The following is a 20,485-nucleotide window of genomic DNA, read 5'->3' on the forward strand; positions in this document are numbered from 1 at the left end:
GCCGAAATTCGGAGTGCATTTCGGTAGCATGCGGTGATGCACAGAAAAAAGTTCGGTCCCGATTTCGGTTCGGCCAGTTTTCGGACAGCTTTTCGTGCCATGCGGTTCACCCTTCATTCAACGACGAGACACGCACTCACTGTCTCCACATTCTCTCCTACACTCTTAAAACTGAACTTCACCGCATTGCACGCTCCTATCCAACCATCATCTCGAATGATTACGTTATCATTAGATAACGTAAGATAAAACAACTCAGGGAAAAGAGTTTTTCAGCGAAAAGAGGGAGAATCTCGTTGTTTACGTTATCTGCCATGATTTGTTGAAAACGGGAGGCGTACGCCTTTTTTGTGACACTTATGAACAGAAGTTCATTTTTAAGAGTGTACATGCTTTCTCATACGCATACATACGTACATACATACAACACAGGACGCGGCAGCGGCATCTGGTGAACATCACGGAACGTAACTGTTCTGCTGGAACAGATGAACAGGCGAACACAACAGAAGCCTCAAGGTGCCTAAGAACATGGGAGATTGAAAACATATTTCAATCTTTCATGTTCTTGTCATTGTAGAAAACTTATTACACGTCAAGACGTGCTAAGACTTGGTTCTCGTTCTTAGGCGCCATGAGGCTCGTTCCGTGTTCGTCCGTTTGTGTGTTTCAGGCCCGGAACAGCTACTTTTCATCGCGGCGGTGCTGGAACAGAAGCGGAACTGGAATAAGACACTATGCAAAGTTTCCAGAGAAGCACAGTGTCCCCATTGAAGCACACACTCTTAAAAATGAACTTCACTGCATAGCATGCTCCTAGCCAACCATAATCTCTAATGATATCGATATCAGCCCTGATTTGTTGAAAACGGGAGGCGTACGCCTTTTTTGTGACACTTATGCTGTTCATAATTATCACAGAAAAGGCGTACGCCTCCCGTTTTCAACAAATCGGAGCAGATAACGATATCATTCGAGATGATGGTTGGCTAGGAGCGTGCATTGCAGTGAAGTTCATTTTTAAGAGTGCAGGAAGAGCAGAAAGAAGGAGGAAAAGTGCATCACACGTTGACTCCTCTGTAGAATTGTTGTTCTAGAGCTGGCTTTCCTTCTGCACGTGTATAATGAGACCATTCGAAACTACACTGTATACTCGCTTCATTCATTGAATATCTCTACTGGACAGTCTGCTGACCTCGTGACTGCTCGACAGTTTATCCAGTAACCGCGAGTCATCCGGTTGCTTCACCCTGGGGAGTGACTGGAAGACATTGATACAAGTCACCCAACGTCAATTGCTTCCTGATCTATGTATGAATGTTAGATAAGTTACGCTGACAATTGTCCGAGCGTCGCCTTAAATTCGCGGGGACCGTTATCCGCCCTCAAAATTCTTCAATGTTCACCAATTTTCTACATAGGGTAATTATGGATGAACTGCGCTAAGACATCAGGACGCCCGGGCACATAATTCAAAACATTGTACACGCCAATCCAATAAACCACATATTGCACCACCAGCAAACCACATGTCGTCTGACAGCATACAAACGCCTACTTGATGGTACCAATCCGCTCCGGCGCAGTCCCTGTGGCCAAGTTGTTCACGTGAGTACGATTCAATAAACAGTAAACGCACAGTATTATTCACCTAAGCCATTTCAATGTCATCGAAACAACACACGACTACATCTAAGCGTCAGTGTATCTCAACTGCCTGATGGCCATTCCCCATGATATTGCGCCACAAAGCTACAGGGATCTGAGCGAGGCGCCTTAGGCGGTGAACTTTTCTTTCTTGAGACTGAAGCATCCTTCCACCCCGCGTCCACTGCTCGCAACACGTTGACGTGTTTACCTATACTTACATTAGCTGTGATCATTTTTTCCCTCGAGAGCGATTATGGATTCATCGTGGACATTCAACTCACGCAAAAATGACACGTACTTCGATAATTGGGGCTGCGCGAGAAAGCTGTCCACTGAGATTGCTATCCTGCGTGGAACTTAGGTGTTCGTTTTTCTCGCGGCTCCGTGTCAAAATCGAACGAGGGCAATGGATCGATGGAAAGCTTACCCTTGTACTTTCTCGGGGAACGAGCGCCTATAGAGTATGTCTACACGTTTTGTGCTGATTGCTTCACAAAATAAAAAATAAAAAGATATGGGGAAATATGCCTTGTGTGATTCTAACAAACCGTATCATTTGAGGGCCCGCACGTGTTTCGCCTGATTGTATGTATTATTTGTATCTGGAGAAACATTTTTCGAAGCTACACATGGAAACAGTTCCGAGCTCTTTTTTTATTACCATTACGTTCAGAAGACGAATAATACGAGGAAAAGAAAAAGAAATGAAATAAAAGTGTGACGTCTTTGTCCGTAGTTTCATTTGAACCGGGAAAGAAACTTTATTTTAGGACGTTGAAGGAAACGCATGTGCAGGGATGTCGGGCTTCTGAAAAACAAAAAGCAAAGTAACAACAGCATTGGCCTTACTTTGGGGAAACGAAGGAGCGCTCCTGCACAGCAATCGATGACATATCTGGTGGTGAAACCAACATGAGGCACGAGCTTGCGTAGAGCGAGCAGCAAGATCAGTTTAGATTACTTAGGCCCGGTTTCACCAACGCCGATTAACGTTTGAGAATCGAGAACAACGGTCCCATAACTTGAATTTAACTCCGATTCACTAAAAGGAATTATTGTTACTGAAACATTCATCACGTCACCAACTAACGTTTGTAAAAAAATAATTCAGTGTTAGCTTCAAGTTTCAGCGACCCTTAGTCTCAGTTATCCAGCGTTGGTGAAACAGGGCCGTATTCAGCAGCAGTACCCATATCGCGCTGCAACTCCAGTGACTAATCATTTTTTTTTTCTTCTTCTATCCATCGCCATCACCATCCGGTGACTCCTGTAGCAAGCAGTGCAACTCCATATCAACTAATGCCTACGAGAGGGTATACACATATATCACGCCATAACGCGCGCTACAGCTGTTTTTCTTTCTTTTCCTTCTTTTTTTTTTTTTTTTTGTTCCGTGTTAGCGCCGTGAAGGAACCGTGGCTATGAGCGGCGTACAGACAGATGTGGACAGATTGAGAGAGGACAGCAGGAAGGTGTGGGCACGCAACAACTGCGTACCCACGCCCGGGCATTCCCGCGGAGTCACACACGCTCTAAAAGCAACCTCACAACAACAACAACAAATAGATCATGACTATGGCCTCACAACCTCTCTCTATACGTATTGCGAAGTATGCAAAATACACGCATAATACCACTCCTGTAAAGCGTGCTTCACCTGACACGCGGCAGCACAAGGTGAAGCAAACTTGCGCATGTTCTTCAGAGAGAGCACGATACTGCTCTTTCCAGCGAACAGCGTAATGGCGTGGTACGTTGCCGTTTCACTTACGTCTCTGGCGAAAAAAAAAAATGCAAAAAAATGCAGCAACGTCGCCGAGAAAGCTTTTTCCTTTTAAAGCCCAACAGATCGTTTATCGACTTTCTTCGAAGTCAGATTAAAACTTTACAGAACGCTTTCGGTATACGGTGTGAAAAAGCATCTCCGATTCCTTCGTCAGAGCTCATGTTTTTATGAAAGCACCCATCAACGCTCTGTACAATACTCTGTACTAGAGATGGGACGAATCCAGAATTTTGCGAATCCGAATCTGAATCCAAGGAAGGTTCTGCGAACCCACGAATCTTACGAATCTCGAATCTTTCGAATCCTTTCTTAAAAAGAGTTTAAAAAGAAAAGAAGAAACTTCTACTGGAAAGTGTTTTGAAACAATAAGATACATTTGTTTAACGAAAAAAAAAAACCTTCAGTTTCGGGAGAAAATCTATCCATATATTTCACATTTGTACTGTTCATCGAGTACAAGAAATACATAAATTCTCGAGTCTGAATTATTTCCGTAAAGGTAAAGCAACAATGAATAGCAAAACCATATTGCTTTTAAACTTGTAATGTTACAGTTCCTGCCAGAACTCTCTCTGCCCAGAGCCATGTAAACAAAGAAACAAGAAAACAACCGTCGGTCAATGAGGCTGCGTTCGGCGGACTCCGGAGAACTCCGCCAATTTGAAAAAGAAACGAACAAACGTGGTCGGTGGATTCGAATGATTCGATTCGCCGTTTTGGGCACTGGGATTCGGATTCGCGAACATCGAATCCTTGCCTAGGATTCGTGGATTCGAGGATTCGCGGATTCCGTTGGCACATCCCTACTCTCTACGGAAGACTACGCCTTCAACCTTATTCACTTTGTATGTCCTATGAGTCGCATTTGTCAAGTATTCATTCGATATCAAGTTATATCAGATGGTGTAACGGTGCTTACAGACCACGGATTTAGATGCGCCAAAAATTCGTGAATTAGGCGTGCAAATATACAACGAAAAATATGCAGTGCTCATCAACTTCGATACACGTTTCGCGCGACTGCGACATCTCCTCATGCTACCGTACCATCCATCATGTAAGATTTGGCAGTAACGGCCACTTAGAATGTTTACGTCACGTACTATATCTCATTTACATTTGTGCACCGGATATTTGCATGCCTTCCTGAGGTCTCTCAACTGATCTCGCTGCGGTGCATACAGTCTCCCGCGTCGCCCAACAGATTTCATGAGGGGTTACATCACATTACCTACTCTCACCCACACGCGAGGAAGAAATCTCTCTCTCTCTCTCTTTCTAAGCAGAGAGTACTGCAGAACGCAGCTCCAAAAAACCCACTTAATCCTCCTCCAGTAAAATGAAGCACTTTACGGTTCACATCACATGAAAGCGCTCTCCATTGCTCTTTCTTTCGTTGGGCACGTATAGGATCAATCAATAGATACATGAATCGGAGTATGTATTAATGCTTTCGCTCGAGAGAGAGAGAAGAAAAGCAAACTACCTTTGGCACAATCCACCGGCTGTCTTTTATAATCTTCCACAAAAACATTCTTCGAGCTCATCGCCAATGAAGCGCATTCGCAAAGGCGATTAACCTTTGGATTTTCATTCCAGCATCCCTGAGGAGAAAACAAGTGAGCTCCGAGAAAGATTTGGAATGATGGCGGTTATGCAAGTGTATTGGATTGTGAGAGATTGGTTTCTGACCAATCTTTCATTCGGCAAAGAGTGCAATTGTAGTACGCACTACACAATTATCGGAAATGTAGCTGCACCCATTTGCAATACACGGCCCAATACAGCAATGCATGCCCAAGCAGAAAGCAACACATCAAACAATTTAAACGTCTACCAAACGACTACCCGAGAAATAAAATTGATTGTTTGTATGGTGCACCATTAGGGAGGCCCTGTGGCCGTTCATGGGTACCAGAAAAATAGAAATAAAATAAATAAATAAGTACAGTAACTTCGTAACTGTGCACAAAACACAAGGTCGAAAGATACGAAAAATGCACAATCCTTGCTTACTGACCGAATGCTTTAACAGAGGGAAACCGGTCTCTGGGATATGGGTGGGACGGCGGTAGACCTCTGACCTCTGACCCCACATCGCGCACTCTGACTACCCCAGAAACTTGACTATCCACTGACGAATTATTTACTGCGAAATAGCAAGCCGTCCTTTCTCGCTGATTTTTCCCGCCAAAATAAATGGGTCGCCCCCCCACCCCCTTTAACAGATACGGTGGTTCCCGACACGAAGCCATTTGAACAGAACCTAGCACGTCGTTATTATACTCCGGCTCGATTAAACCTATCATGCTAAAACCTGTCATGCTTAAACTAGTTGGAGCAAGACATTTGCAAACATTTTTCGTATGACCAGGTGAGAACTTTGCAAGCGACTGACCGTGCTAAATTTGAAAAGAACACACATATATGCCTTTTAATCTAAGTAGCTTTGAATAACTCTCGCATAAACGGGACTAAGACGAGGACCATTACCGAAGAGTTTCAAGAGAACGTCACTATACCAGCCAGTACATATTAAAACGAGTACGTCAAAATCAGAAATGTATTCGACAGTCCCCTTTGTCATGGATGTCTCGTTGTCAGTCGCTCTCCGGGAGAGGTGGCCTTCTGCACCTGCACTGGGCACTCTGCAAAGCAACACTTCTTTTGTATCCTGTTGTTTCTGCTGGCCTCGTAGAAGCACATAATGGCGTTAGTGTCAAAGGCTACGGCATTCTTGTAACACGTCCGTCAATCATCTTCAGGGATCCTAGTTTTCTGTGATAAAAACCACAAATTCCGCGCTAAAATTTTGGAAATTCTGCATTTTTCCGCGTCAACGGTACGCACATACATAACTTACAACATCCCATGCCATCATCACTTCTCCATCATTTATTACTGTTGTACATAACCTGCCGTATATCTGTAAACCGGCATAAGGTCTCAAACGCATAAACCGTAACACAGAATCATTATAGAGCCTCGTAATATTAAATATGCCTAATTTTTCTAGCTTAGTTCGTGTATACCGCTACTAGCATCGTCTCAAAGTACTAAACGAAGAGGTTAAGCAGCTGCATTAAAATATATCAGGAGCATCCCGGCGACATTCTCCTTCTTTAGGCGCTCGCGTTAAAGCCTGAACAAACTTCCCAGCTTGCTGAAGCTCCGCTCTACATCAGCACACGAGACCGGGACTCGCAGCAACAGTATCGCAATCCGGGAGAGCGTGGGAGTATGTTCAGCCTTCCAAAATACTATCGGATGGACTATTTTGGTACTGGGGTCTTCATCTACCTGTTTTTAGACCTCCCATACCTGCCGACATTCTTCGCTATGTGTAGCGTACATTTCAGAGTATCCAAGTCGTTACTTGTTAGGTCTCATGGTTCGGTCTCAAAATCACGCTTCTCAGCAGCACAGAACGAGTTTGTGTTTTCGTTTGTTTTTGTTTGTTTGTTTTTCTTTTCTTTTTTTTATGACCACCTGATCCTAGGATACCTGATCATCTTGCAAAGTCAGCACGCAGAAAGATACGTGCATTTTATTTCCACTGAGTAGCATTCCGTGTTCAAGTACGGCAAGTCATGTTTTACCTGTCGAACATTATTTTCTTCTTCACCACCTTAACTTTATGATACGCTATCCCTCTGCGTATGTAAGGGATCGCGCTGGTGGTTCTGCGCACGCGCAATACATAAACAGATGTTTGCGCATTGCTCGGAACCGCCACGCTATTCCTTAGATACGTACGCAAAGGCGACAGCGTACGATATACTAAATATTACTAATACTGAGTTTTAGTAAACTGCTTAGCAACGTCCCCGTATGGTACACAGTAGGAAGTTTTAGTTAGTCACTTCAGCTCCTCCGATAACTTTCCGACACAGCTTTCCGCAAAGTGCGCTATTCCTCCAGGAGATCCGCACCGGCGATACGCTAGCGAAGCTCCTACAGCGACGCGCATACGCCACAATACCAACGCCGTAGCGGGTGTCGTATCGGAGATGCAAAAATGGGCTATACTAAAACTCTCTATTATGTGTCGCCGTGGTGCGTATCACTTTGCGCACTTGCTGCCTGGACCAATCCAACCTTAAATATTATCAGAAATACACCTATTCGTGCGGCTACCTCTTTCGAATCAGTGTCCCATACGTCGCGACGACATAAATTTTCCGTATGCTATTCGCCACATGCACCCTGGAAATCTGACGTGCTGAGAAAAGAGTAGGTGAGAATAGGGAGAAAATCCTCGCATTGATTGGCTCCTGTAGCTCCATTTTCCTACTGGTCGATCCTGCCCTGAAGAATGAAGAGCGCAAACGGCATTAGACGGCATCGTCATTTTTAAAGTTCATTAGTGTCATACTTACTCGACATACGAGCGTGCCCTAGCACCGTAATCAGTGTTATGTACCTAATTAAAATACCCGGGCAATATCAATAGGACCCACGTCGCAACGACGCCTTTCTCCAGCCTGCTGTTACCGCCTATGTATTTATAAGCGTCTTCGTAAGGCGAAAAGGGAACGTCAGAACGCTTTGTGCCCTGACCACAGTAATTGGCCTGTCACTCTGCGTCGCCATTGCACGGAGATGACCGATAAAGAAGACGGGGGGGGGGGGGGGACGCGCGTCTTCTACCCGAAGAAACAATGTATGTGTCTGAAACCTTTATTTATGAAGGTCCTAGATTCAAGACGCAGGCATGAAACTTCAAACTCGAAGAATGAAACACGAAATTCTATGAACCTGTACGCCAGGATCAGAACGAAACCGCTCGCTTCTCATTACCAGCGTCTCAACGCCCTCTCTCTCTTTCCCTGAATCGTTGAATAGCGTTGAGCTGAGAGGCAAAAAAAGGAAAGAATGAACGGCTCACCGATACGCTTTCGGCGCATTCATGTAAACGCAGCTTATGCTTTAGCCTCTCGTTCAAACATCTCCCTGTCTCTCCTGTATACCCGCAGCCGCAGGACAAGGGAATAGAGTTTACTAATACACCTGACTCACAACCCCAACAGCCGCGCTACCCCTAAAAAGAAAAATTTAATCTGCTTGCCAAGGTCGTGCTGAAGACCAGCAGGTTGTGGGTCCGAATCCTGCCACCGGCTGTGCTGTTTAAGGTTTTCCCTGGGTTTTCCGGCAGACTATCCAGACGAATGTCGGCACAGTTCCCTACGAAGTCGGCCCAGGACGCATACCAACCTATTCTCCCATCCCTTCCTGCTGTCCTCTCTCCATCTGTCCACGTCTGTATGCCGCTCATTGCCACAGTTGCTCCGCGGCGCTAACATAGAATTAAAAAATCTGCCAAGGCACGTGACCGGTGATGTGGGGCGCTGTTGTATGCGGCTGTTTGTTCGTGACATTTGATTTCGTTATCTGTAGTGGTTAAGAGTGCGACTCGTCTGTTTTCTACATCCTTTGTTCTGCTCGCCCCTTCATGTTATGGGTGTCTCCAGACATTTGAATTACGATAGGTGCGCTCTATCCGACATTTCATCCTCAGCTTCGTTCCCGGGTACGCCTAGGAATGCACTGTATGATTACGTCATGGCCCATGGCTAACCTCTCCCTTTCCTTCTTACTTCGCATTAAACATATTCCCCTCCCCCCCATGGCCCATGGCCCATATACGGAACATGTTCTTTGACAATGTTCCGTACTATTGGTGCCATACAACCACATCCCCAAAACGATGTTTGGTAGCTTGAAGCCGGCCTTCGGATCGCAGTAAATGACTCATTGCCCATGCACCTTATTTTTTTTTACCTTACGTGGCGAATTTCCCCATTCATAATCATTAATTTATTTGTTGTTGTTGTTACTTTTTTGGCCACATACTGCATTCCCATCCGTAGAGCTACTAATTCTGCTGTCATCGATGGTGCTCTGTGAGAAAGGCGTGCTATTCCTTCCCTGCAGCGCTGTGGTACCAAAAATGTGGGCGCCGGCCGCGAATGCAATGCTCGTCCGGAAGCTGTCGTCGATCCATCGGTGACAGCTGCAGTCCTATTTTTCTGCCTTCCCCCCCTGACCGGTATTGCTTCAACATTGGAACTGGTTGAAATACATTTTGGTGGTACACGGCAAGTACAGATATGCATACGTATGTGAGGAAGCTGAAGTGTCCGCGGACGACACAGACCACTAATGTGAACGTTGTTGGGCGATCCATTAACTCTGTATAGGTAATCCAAAATAAGTTCATTCGTTCTATTGCCAACCTTGATGGTTACCAATCCGCCAGACCACTTTTTCAACGCTATGGCATAATGAGAGCAACTAACTTCTACAATTATAGGTGCCTATGTGCATACAGAACAATGATCATGCAGAATAATATAGAACTTCTGGATATGGCGCAACTACGCACAGAGACTAAGAGCTATAGAACCAGGCGAGATGCTGTATGGCACTGTCCTATAAATCGAACCTCGTATGGTGAGCAAAGCATATCTTTCCTGCTGCCCCGATTATTGAATGAGCTCGGCTTCTTTGTTGAATTCTCAACTCCCATCAAATGATCACCTTAAATCACTATTTTTTTAACATCATTGGTTACTGGTATGCGGTCATATTTAGTTCGAATAGCATTGATACTACTTTATCTGGGTTATTGATTGCTTGAGTGATTTGACAACTTGTTAAATTGTTTTGGTTGTGAATATCCTGTATGTAATCTACCGCTTGAGTGCTAATTAGTGTATGTATTATACTGCTTGAATGCTTTAATTTGTGTATGTTGAATATACTGTATGATGTGCTCCAGCTGTAGGTGCAAGAGGCCTTTGCCAAGCTCTGATAGAGCTTTTTGTCTCTGGCTCCGCCACGTTTGTGGAAATAAATACTATTATATATATATACATATAGCTGGTATAGGCTCGCCATAACCACATTTGAACAGAAGGAAACTCAGGACGCCTCCCTGCGGTACTCCCGCTCGAGAGAATGTTGCTGTATCCACCTTTTGTCCGCGTGTACACTAATCTTCGTCGTACACTCTAAAAAACTGATGAAGGTGGTGACGAAAACCAGCTTACCGTTGTTGGCCTCACTTATGTGGGCTGCGTCACGACTGTAGCCAGGATGAGATGAGATTAGTATTTAAAGGGATCGAGACATTTAAATAATTTATTTTGCTAAAGAAGTAAGTTTAGTAAAATTAATTATTTAAATGTTTCAATCTCTTTAAATATTTTAGAGTGTAGGTAGTGTGCGATCCACACTACACTCTAAAAACAAATGATGATGATGATGATGATGATGGTGGTGGTGGTGGTGGTGGTGGTGGTGGTGAAAGTGCTCGCCGTTGTCGGCCTCAGAGAGGTGGGCAACAACACGACTAATGCTCTGGGGAAATGTGTGTCCTGTGCCAACTTCTAAGTGAACTGTGCCGTCATATGTCTGACAGCGTTTGAAGAAAACTCAGGAAAAATCCAAGACAGCTCAGCCGGCGCCGGAATTCGAACCCAGGTACATCCCTAAAAACAGAGCTTCACCGCATAGCACGCTTCTAGCCAACCATCATCCCGAATACTAACGTTCTCTTCGTTTGTTTGATGAAAACGGGTGGCGTATGCCATTTTTGCGGAATTATGCAGTCCATAATTGTCACAAAAAAGGCGTACGCCTCCCGTTTTCAGCAAATCAGGCGAAAGAACGATGTCACTCGGGATGGTGGTTGGCTAGGAGCGCACATGCTATGCGGTGAAGTACATTTTTAATAGTGTAGGGCTCGTCCACAATGGGCTGTACAGACCGTACGTGGTTGTAGGTATACACCCCCTTCTGATGGCTAAGAAGGCTGCCACAGTGTTTCAATATTGGGCACGTTCGTGTTCCACGAGGGTCACCAAATGTAACACACAACCGATAGTGCACATGCACCTGCGGAACGCAGACATTGACTCTGGAAACATCTTGCGTGTTTCCACTTCACTCTCGACGCTGCGCTGAATGCACCGGTAAACATAAACTAGCCCCCTCCACAACTTCCGGTGCCACGAAGACTTCCGGTCCTTCCATGACTAAGTATACACTCTTAAAAATGAACTTCACCACATAGCACGCTCCTAGCCAACAACCATCCCGAGTGACATCGTTCTCTCCCCTGATTTGTTGAAAACGGGAGGCGTACGCCTTTTTGTGACACTTATGTAGAAATGTTAATTGTCACAAAAAGGCGGAGACTGGGAGGTACCCGGGTTCGAATCCCGGTGCTGGCTGTGCTGTCTGGGGTTTTTCCTGGGTTTTCCTCAGACGTTTTCAGACATATGTCGGCACAGTTCCCTTAGAAGTCGGCCCAGGACGCACATTCCCCCAGGGCGTCAGTCGTGACGTTGCCCACCTCTGTGAGGCCGACAACGGCGAGCCCTTTCACCACCCACCACCACCATCATTTTTAAGAGTGTACGCTCGCAAACAGCCGCCATGCAGAATTATATATTTCGCTTTCCTGATTTGTTGAAAACAGGAGGCGTACGCCTTTTTTGTGGCAATTTGGATTGTCCCAAAAAGGCGTATATGACCCTCTCTCTCCTCAAATCAGAAGCGATAGCTATCAACCGGCACAGTGGTTGGCGCAGAGCGTGTTTGCTGCCAAACCGGATGACGTTTTGGCATTAAACCGGAAGCGGTGAAAACCGCATGTATATATGTCGGGACGATTTCCCTGGTTTCAAAAAGGGAGCTATACTGCGGAGGCTTTCCAGATTGAAGGGATTGATATGATTTGATCTTAAGAAAAAATAAAATGGGGACTTTGGCTTCACTAGTGTGAGGCCCGCAACTCCACATCACTTGCACCAGTTACTTTGGTGGAAAACTCCTGGAATGATGATGCAAATGAAAAGGTGGTGGAGGAGGAGGAGGAGGATGGTGATGATGATGATTAGTGGTGATGGTGATTCCGACAGAAAACAACTGCAAACACACAGTGAGTTGTCACGATACACTCAAACACGCAAAGTGTCGAACAGCACAACCCACACTCACAAAACACTCATAGGCCCAAAACTTGTTGTTTGCGTCAATGTCCCGGAAAAACAGGGCATGCTTCGACATAGTGAGTCATTCCGGAAATTCCAAGCTGGAGCGGAGCGCGGCGAAATCCTTGTATTGTTGAGTCGTTGAGGGCGAGGCCTTTGCAGGAGATTAAGCCGAAGTCTTAATTAGAAGTGTGCCATTACAGGCAAGTTTCGGAAGAGTTAGCCGTAACCCGATGAGGGCTAACCTGGATTCTCGTTACATGTATCCTGATCTCGTCAGCTACAATCCGGTTAGTAGCTGCTGAATACATCATTCCTGTGTAGCTACTGCAACGATGCTGGATTCGAGCGAACAGAATGATTACTTCTCCCAGTATGGCAGAAACAGAGTCGATCGAACCACATCGACTAAACATCGAAAAGTATATGCAGATGTGAGAGCATGTTACTGCGGCACGTTTCACAACGTGTTTTGTAGTACAACTACAACAATATGATGATTAAGAGGGAACTTATTTCAGGTTTTCGATCGAGGCGTAATGATGTCCATATTGCTGAGGATGACGCGAGAGAATCCTGCCCAGCGGTTATATTCAAGCTTAATCGTGTCATTGGTCACTAGAAAAAGTTACCGCTGCTCTTCTGCGCATGTACAGTGCTCGACAAAAGTTTACGGAACACGCTCCGGCGCATTCCTCCTTCAGAGTGACACAGTGGCGGCGAACGGTACCGTACGGACTTGCAAACAGAGGACTGCTAGGTATACGTCTCTAAATCCGTACGGCCCCATTCGCTGCTAGCGTGCCACTCTGAGGAAAGAATGCCCCGGTGTGTGTTCCGCAAACTCCAGCCGACTATTCGCGAACTTAGGCGCAGCTATGCATTCTGAGATAGAATACAAATCAACACGAGGAACAACACGAAAAGGATTCGCCAGGAGTTTTTGTGAATGCATTTCATTGTTCATTAGGTGCTGGGAGGCTCTAGATTGAAGACTACACCTCGACTGGTCTTTCTACACTTATGGTATCGACTTCCATTTTAGTTTGTTTGTTTGTTACTTTAGTTTGTTTGTTTAGTTCCATTTATTTTGCATATAATGAGTCCTGAATAACGCGTCCCGGAGTAGCCAGTCCCGAGTAGTTTGGGACTAACATCTCAATTTCTTTTTCTTGTACCAATCAATCCATTTTAGTTGTCGCAGACTCGCGCTGCGTTGCGTCTAGAAGCGACACGTAACATCCTCTAGCCATGCTATCATAGCACACAAACCTTAAGTAGTAATGTGACGTTAACATTAATGACTGATGCTGTGCGCCAAGTTAAAAAAAATTCAGTGGCGATTTTGCGGTAAATGCGAGAGAAATGCGCTAGCAGTAAGCGCATTTTCCGGTCCATACTTGACTTTCGGGTATTCACTTCCGGTCTAAACCCGAATTCCGGTTGTCCACTTCCCGTCTATACTTGACTTCGGGTATCCACTTCCGGTTCAACTCGACTTCCGGTCCTGTACTTCCGTTCGAACCTGACTTCCGGTTGTCCACCTCCGGTCTATACTTGACTTCCGGTTCGACACTTTCAATTACTATATGCAAGTCTATTTAATTAACATTCAATTAGCCTCAATTACTTTCCGTTACCCTGTAATTACCCTTTAATTACCGAAGGTAACCGCAGGTTACATGAGGTAACCTTGAATTTCATTTAATTCTCTTTAATTAAGTTTACTTTACTTACTCTAAATTCCCCTTTAATGGACGTTAATTGCATTTAATTAGACCTAATTACCTCCGGTAACCTGCGGTTACCTTCGGTAATCTTTATTTTCATTTAATCTTTTTCTTAATTACATTACATATATCTCACATTCATTACTTTTAAACTCAACTTTCTTGCTTTAATTGCCTTCAATTACTCTTACTTCTTACTCTTAATTACCTTCGATTACTTCAATTTCAAATCATTTACCTCCATTTACATTTACCCTCTTATATCCCCTTTACGTGTCCTCTTATACCGCTGCCTCGGTGATACTTCACCGTCTCACACACGGACACACACATACGTAGAGCTTTTTTCCATTTTGACACTCCTAATGCTAACGCATTAATAACGATAACAAACATTTTATAACAAGGGTCCCGACGCCGAACTGGAATATAACTTACATTTCAGTTATTATAACAGTGATTATAACACTTCAGCGTCGGGCACGTAAAAAAAGTCAAATTGGGAGTAGGTTTACACGTAAGGCGTGTCAACCCATTTGTATGGCGACACGCTGCACGTGCCGCAGGCTAGGACTGCGGGTAATTTCGACCAACTGGGGTTCTTTGACGTGCGCCGGAAATCTCCGACACACGGTGCTGGAAGTAATGTTTACCTCTCTAACGTTACCACCGCCTGCGGCCGTGATCGGACCCGCGATCTTGAGCTCAGCAAGCCAACACGCTACCGACTGGGCTACCCGCGTCGGGCCCCAGGTGCGAGCGATGCCGTTATTTTTTAGCTTGGCGCTTTCTACACGTCACGCGAGGGCACGTGAAAATCGTTTCCGCAGGGTGTGATTCTAAATAAACGTTCTACTGGCCTTCGCGCGGGGTCTCCTGACGAATCACGGGGTTGCAATGCATTTATAGCGCGTTATGTAATAACGAAAAGTGAAACGTCTCGTAGGGTGGGATCTGCTAGGGAGCTTCTCAACCCGTGGCCTCGCTCCAGGACTTCGTCACTAGAACTGAGCAGCGTGAGTCCCAGCGCGCGGTGGTATAGTGTGGCGTCGCCGTCGGCCAGGAGCCCCTACATATCACTCCCTTTCCAGACACGAGCCCTTCTACTGAAGTACGCGTCGACACCACTATGAGGAAGTACAAGTGGACGGAGGACGGCTGGGCACACGGCATAAAGCGATGCAATCAATGAACGTATATAGGAGCATCAGGTGAGCGTGGGCAGGTGCGGTGTGAACCGTGTGGGTTGAATGTGGTGCTGAAGTAGCATGGGCTCTAGTGCGAAGGGACGACAGTATTGCAACCTGTTCGTGAGCGGTGAGCTCAAAGAGTTGTCCCCTGGAACAGGTGGCGGCTTACGGAACGGAGCTCTCTGTGGTCTCTGCCTAGCGAGTCCTCCGATGCATGAGGTACTGTACCTTTAGTCATGGCCTACCTTTAGGCATATAAACGGCTTGTCCCAGGGCGCATTCCTTTTGACAGGTATAAACGCTATGGCTTTCTCGAGGTATACTATTTTTATACCTCCCTGAAGGTATATTATTTGCACCTCCGGGTATAAACATGTACCTCCTAGATGGTATATTTTGGAGACCTTGTGGTATAATTGCGGAAAACGGTAATATTGTTTCAGCGTCATACCCGAGTGACGGCTTCCCAGCCCAGCTTGACACAAATAAAAAACAAAGGACAAAAGTAACGATAACGAAACAAGCAAAAACCTGGACACGCTCGCACACAAACTCACAAAGCATGGATGTGAATCGGAGAGGAAAGAAATGAAGTAACAATTAGCATCAAATTGCAAACCAAGAAGCAACACCAACAAATTTAGGGGAAATATTTCCACGACCTGGCGTTTGCTGGAGAACTTAAGGACGTGTAGACTTCGTTATTTTGTGATGAAATCATAGGATTCCAGATGTCACTATCCAACCTAATTAGAATGCTACTGCATTACAGACTATGTTTTTTAATTAACTTACTCTTTAACTGAGATGATATCGTCCCCGTCATAAATTAATGTGATCCCACACGTTGTGGAAGAGAACGTATACAAAACGCTGAAGGTATAAACGTAATAGAGAAGTACCTTATTATACCCTCAGCTGCCGTGGAAGGTAGCCTCAGTGATCTATACCTTACACATGGTTTAAACTGGGTATAGACAGTGGTAATGAGGTATAAATGTAGTACTTTAGACCTCATTTATACCGGTTTTATACCTTTTATACACCTTTTCGTCTAACAGTCTAGGATCGTTTCCCACCCCATTGGACCGATTAGTTGATAGAATGCACAACCTCTGTTTTCAATACACGTTCACTATCTTTATTCAGTCGGACTGTGGCAGCAATATTTACCCTTGCGAACGACTCTGCAGTATAGTGATTTTCTTCCTGCAGCTGTATGTCGGTCTCTACGCTTTAGAAAATAAAATAAAAGAGTTTTGAGAAAACTCAACACTACGAACAAAACATGTCTGGTAAATACCAGACAGCATGTTTCGTTCGTAGTGTTGAGTTTTCTCACAGCGGAGCCCCGCTATGACATACGTATAAGATAAAAATATTCACCGCGCACGTCTTGCTGCAGGTTAATGACGGTGGAAGGTGGATAATTCGGATACCGAAAATTTACTCGTTCACGGTCGTTTATATCATTACCGTATTATCTGTATCGCTGTGGCTATATGCCTGTGCTAAACTTCCAAACACACATGATAAAGCACCCGAAGCAAGAAACGCAGGGGAATCCAGTGCTGCCTTCTATATCCTTCTTCGTTAGGCTCTTTTCACGCGCTCCATATCATTCACGAGGAAATGCCTTCCTTTCACGCGCATGGATAGAAAATGCGGCTCACACGAGGGGGGGGAATGCGAAGCGTGGATTTCAGCTCCGTCGTCGCACATGGCAGTCTTCCTTACTTCCTCTTTGCTTTCAAAGAGAAATCAAGTGATGAGATCACGGTTCACTTGATATAGGAAGAGCAAGTCGAGATGATTGCAATTCCCACTGCGTGCAACGAACGAGGAGTTTCATCGCGGGGGCATCGATGCGACAGAAAGAAAAGAAAGGCAGAGGAGAGAGAGAGTGAAATGCTGTACATCCGAAACGGTAGCCGAGCATAGCATAGAAAAGAGGATCACGTTATTTGACACCCACGTCGTATATATACCGGATCGTGCCAAAACCATATAGGAGATGGAAAGAAGCAGCTCCATGGGTGATTTTTATGAGCTCAGCCTAAGGATACCCTGATTGAATATGTTGGAGTTCACGCTGACCTGTCCCTGTGAACAGTCGCATCTGTTCAAACACTGATGACTTGGACAAACATCCGGCGACCGTCCGTTTCCTCCAATTTTGGGTAAACTACCAAATTTCGCGATGTTTAAGACGATGTATACAGGGCCCTCATAGCAAATCGCCGAGCTCTTGCAGAAATCAAAAAGCGCGGTCACGACACCAGTCATTCGCAATCTTTCCGAGCCACGTGTAGCCTACAAGGACGGGACGCTTGGTGGACCTAAAGGTAAATCAACCGACGAATTTCCCAACAAGTTTTCACCATGACAATATTACGAATACATGTGTGAGAAGAACGTTTTTCAACATTAGGTCCAACATCACCGAAAGACTAGATTTTCAACATCCCCGGTATGCAAGAGCATGCAATTAGCCGTTGTCTCGTAATTCTTACTGCCCGATGAAGCTTTATGTGGTCGATGCCGTGTACACCGCGAATAATTTTAAATACATTCCATGCAGTCATAAACGGTATATGAAATCTGACATAGCACAGTCACATATGTATCGGCCCGTGGACGGCTACGGAGGCGACGATGACGACTGTGGCCACCAACCCACACGGGCTGGAGTCAGGCCACGGGTTGAGAAGCTCCCCGACATCCCATCATCGCCGACCACAGCCACCTTGCACGAGCGTTGAGAAGATTCCTCAGTGACGTCCTCATTAGCTTTGGCAGGTTTAGGGCGTGTACCCGAAGCACTAGCGAAGCTGCTGAGGACAGTGCCGAGGGATCTCCTCAACGTTCTTGCAAGCGGGCCCCGAATTTATGTATACAGCGACACCTTTCTCCTCTACACAACTTTTTCTTGGAATGTCTTCTTTTTTTTTTATTGGCTCCCTGAATGGTTCAACGAAATCCTTCAATCTGACGACAACGGCGAAGATTCCGATTTGATGACAACCTCCCAGGTGTGCAGCCTGCACTCAACGACGATGTCGACAGCTTTGTGGAGCCATAAAGTTGTTCTCCCTTTCACACTTCACAAACTGCGATCGATACCTGCGTTCCCCTGCTCGCACAGGTCGTTCCATAAAAATCCGTTTACTTGCTCCCGCTACTGACGTACACGGCTCACTCGTTTTCCACTTATATCTCCTCGTAATCATCCGCTTCCCACTTGGCTTGGAGCGTGCACCCGCTTACATAAATACTCCGCAGCACTCACTGCAGGCTGACTATTTCGCGTAGACAAACCCAGACGCTTTCGCCTTGAACTCGACCTTGATACCGTCTATAACGATTACAACAATACTGGTCACGCAAGGACAGTTTCGGCAATAAATATACCCAGTACTTTCGTGACCGCGCACGATCAGTCACCAAAAAGTGCATCTCCACTGTGTGTCACGAGGCACCGTCGACGCAAAATGGCGGTCCTTCAGAGACGCTGGTGCATCTCGGACGAGTCTTCGTGTGTCCTCTCGACAGCAGCCATCGTTTCATCGCGGTGCTGAAGCGCTGGAAAAGTAGAGAATGAGCATGGCGTAAGTAGATCCACTTCTACTGCCTGCTCCTCGGTCTTTTGCGAGATATTGGGCACATATATATGTTGTTGTTGTTGTTGTGTAAATGCTCATGACAGGCTGGCTTCCTGACACATCTCGGCGGAGCGCTCTGCACGTACAGTGATTTAACTGTTCGCACAAACTGTTCAAATGACAAGCGCAGGAGCGTTATCTTAGCCGGCCTCGGCAGCTCCTCGGTAGCGTGCTTATAGGAGGTAGGCTTGCTGAGCTGAAGATCGCGGGTTCGACCCCAGCCAAGGATGGTAGCAATGTGGGGGAGGTAAACATTGCTTCCAGCACCATGTGTCAGAGATCTCCCGCGCACGTTAAAGAACCTCAGGTGGTCAAAATCAGGTCAGGTGGTCAGGTGGTAGTCCTACCCTGCGGCAGGGAAGGATAACGGACGTATTTTCGTTACCGTTTCCATTTTCGTTACTGCTATATTTTCGTTTCCGTTATCCGTTGCTCATACAAGCTTTGAATTTCGTTCCCGGTACGTTTCCGTTACTGTTTCCGGTAATGGAACTGCTGCTACAGTGCTGCGGGAGGACAGCCAGTCCAGCTCTGTCAGCACCCTGTTTTGCAAAAGTGCTGCTCCGGTGTCACGCGTACACACTACACAAGTAATTTTACGTCGTTGGGATGCGCACATCTTGCAAGATTTTTAAACAAGTGTAGGAAGTCTTCAGTCACTCTGAGTTCAACAACCCAAGATGGGCGTAACTTTCATCCAATGTCACATTCATAGGCGGACGCTCTCAGTAGTAAACAATACTCCCATAGCCACGGTGAAATGAAGAAAGTAAAAAATAAAAATAAAAAATCGTATGCTGTCATCCCTGTGCAATGGTGGAGTGTGCGTGGAGTCTATGTTGTGTAAGTCTCATGGCTGTAGATGTCATGTAGGTAGGCAGTGTCACGAGTATGCGGGTGATGCACCCTCGATATCCAATATTGCGTTTTGTGTCCATGCTCTCGTGTACTATTTAGAGCATTACAGGGAATAGAATCATCAAAATACAAAAACAAAATGAAAAGTCACTGAAATGTCATCCCACAACAGTAACAGCCATTACCGGAATTCAATACCGGACGATAATCTTCGTTTCCGTTTCTGTTTCCGGTAATGGCGACAGCGGTATGCGCTTCCGTTTCCGTTATCGTTACCATCTCCAATTTCGGTAATATACCGTTTCTGTTTCCGTTACCATTACTGATCCCCTCCCTGCCCTACGGCACGTGCAGCATGTACCCACACAAGTGCCGGCGGATTCACATTACGTGTAAATCTCTCCTAATGATATTATTATTGTCGTTTCTAGCCGCGCTACATTAACATTGGGACGCAATTTGAACGGGGAAAAAATCACCCCTTTTTTTCTGACGTTCTCAAGCTTACACCTTTAAAACAGAACTACGATATTCATAGCGGAAACACTGGTCTAAATAAGGATGAATTTCTTCTACCACCTGTGTATGTATCGTCCAGGATGGATCATTC

The 20,485-nt window shown here is 45.5% G+C and overlaps 1 long non-coding RNA gene across 1 annotated transcript in view; it reads right to left on the reverse strand.

Annotated features, from left to right (window-relative positions):
- Nucleotides 1–18,244: 18,244 nt before the first annotated feature.
- The window catches only part of LOC135385567 (uncharacterized), a 56,459-nt gene continuing 54,218 nt past the window's right edge, over nt 18,245–20,485 (reverse strand). The window contains exon 3 of the long non-coding RNA XR_010420448.1: nt 18,245–18,937. This is a non-coding gene — a long non-coding RNA (uncharacterized LOC135385567). The remainder of the gene's footprint in view (nt 18,938–20,485) is intronic.

The sequence above is a fragment of the Ornithodoros turicata genome, chromosome 2 (assembly GCF_037126465.1).
Source record: "Ornithodoros turicata isolate Travis chromosome 2, ASM3712646v1, whole genome shotgun sequence".
NCBI classification, from domain to species: domain Eukaryota; kingdom Metazoa; phylum Arthropoda; class Arachnida; order Ixodida; family Argasidae; genus Ornithodoros; species Ornithodoros turicata.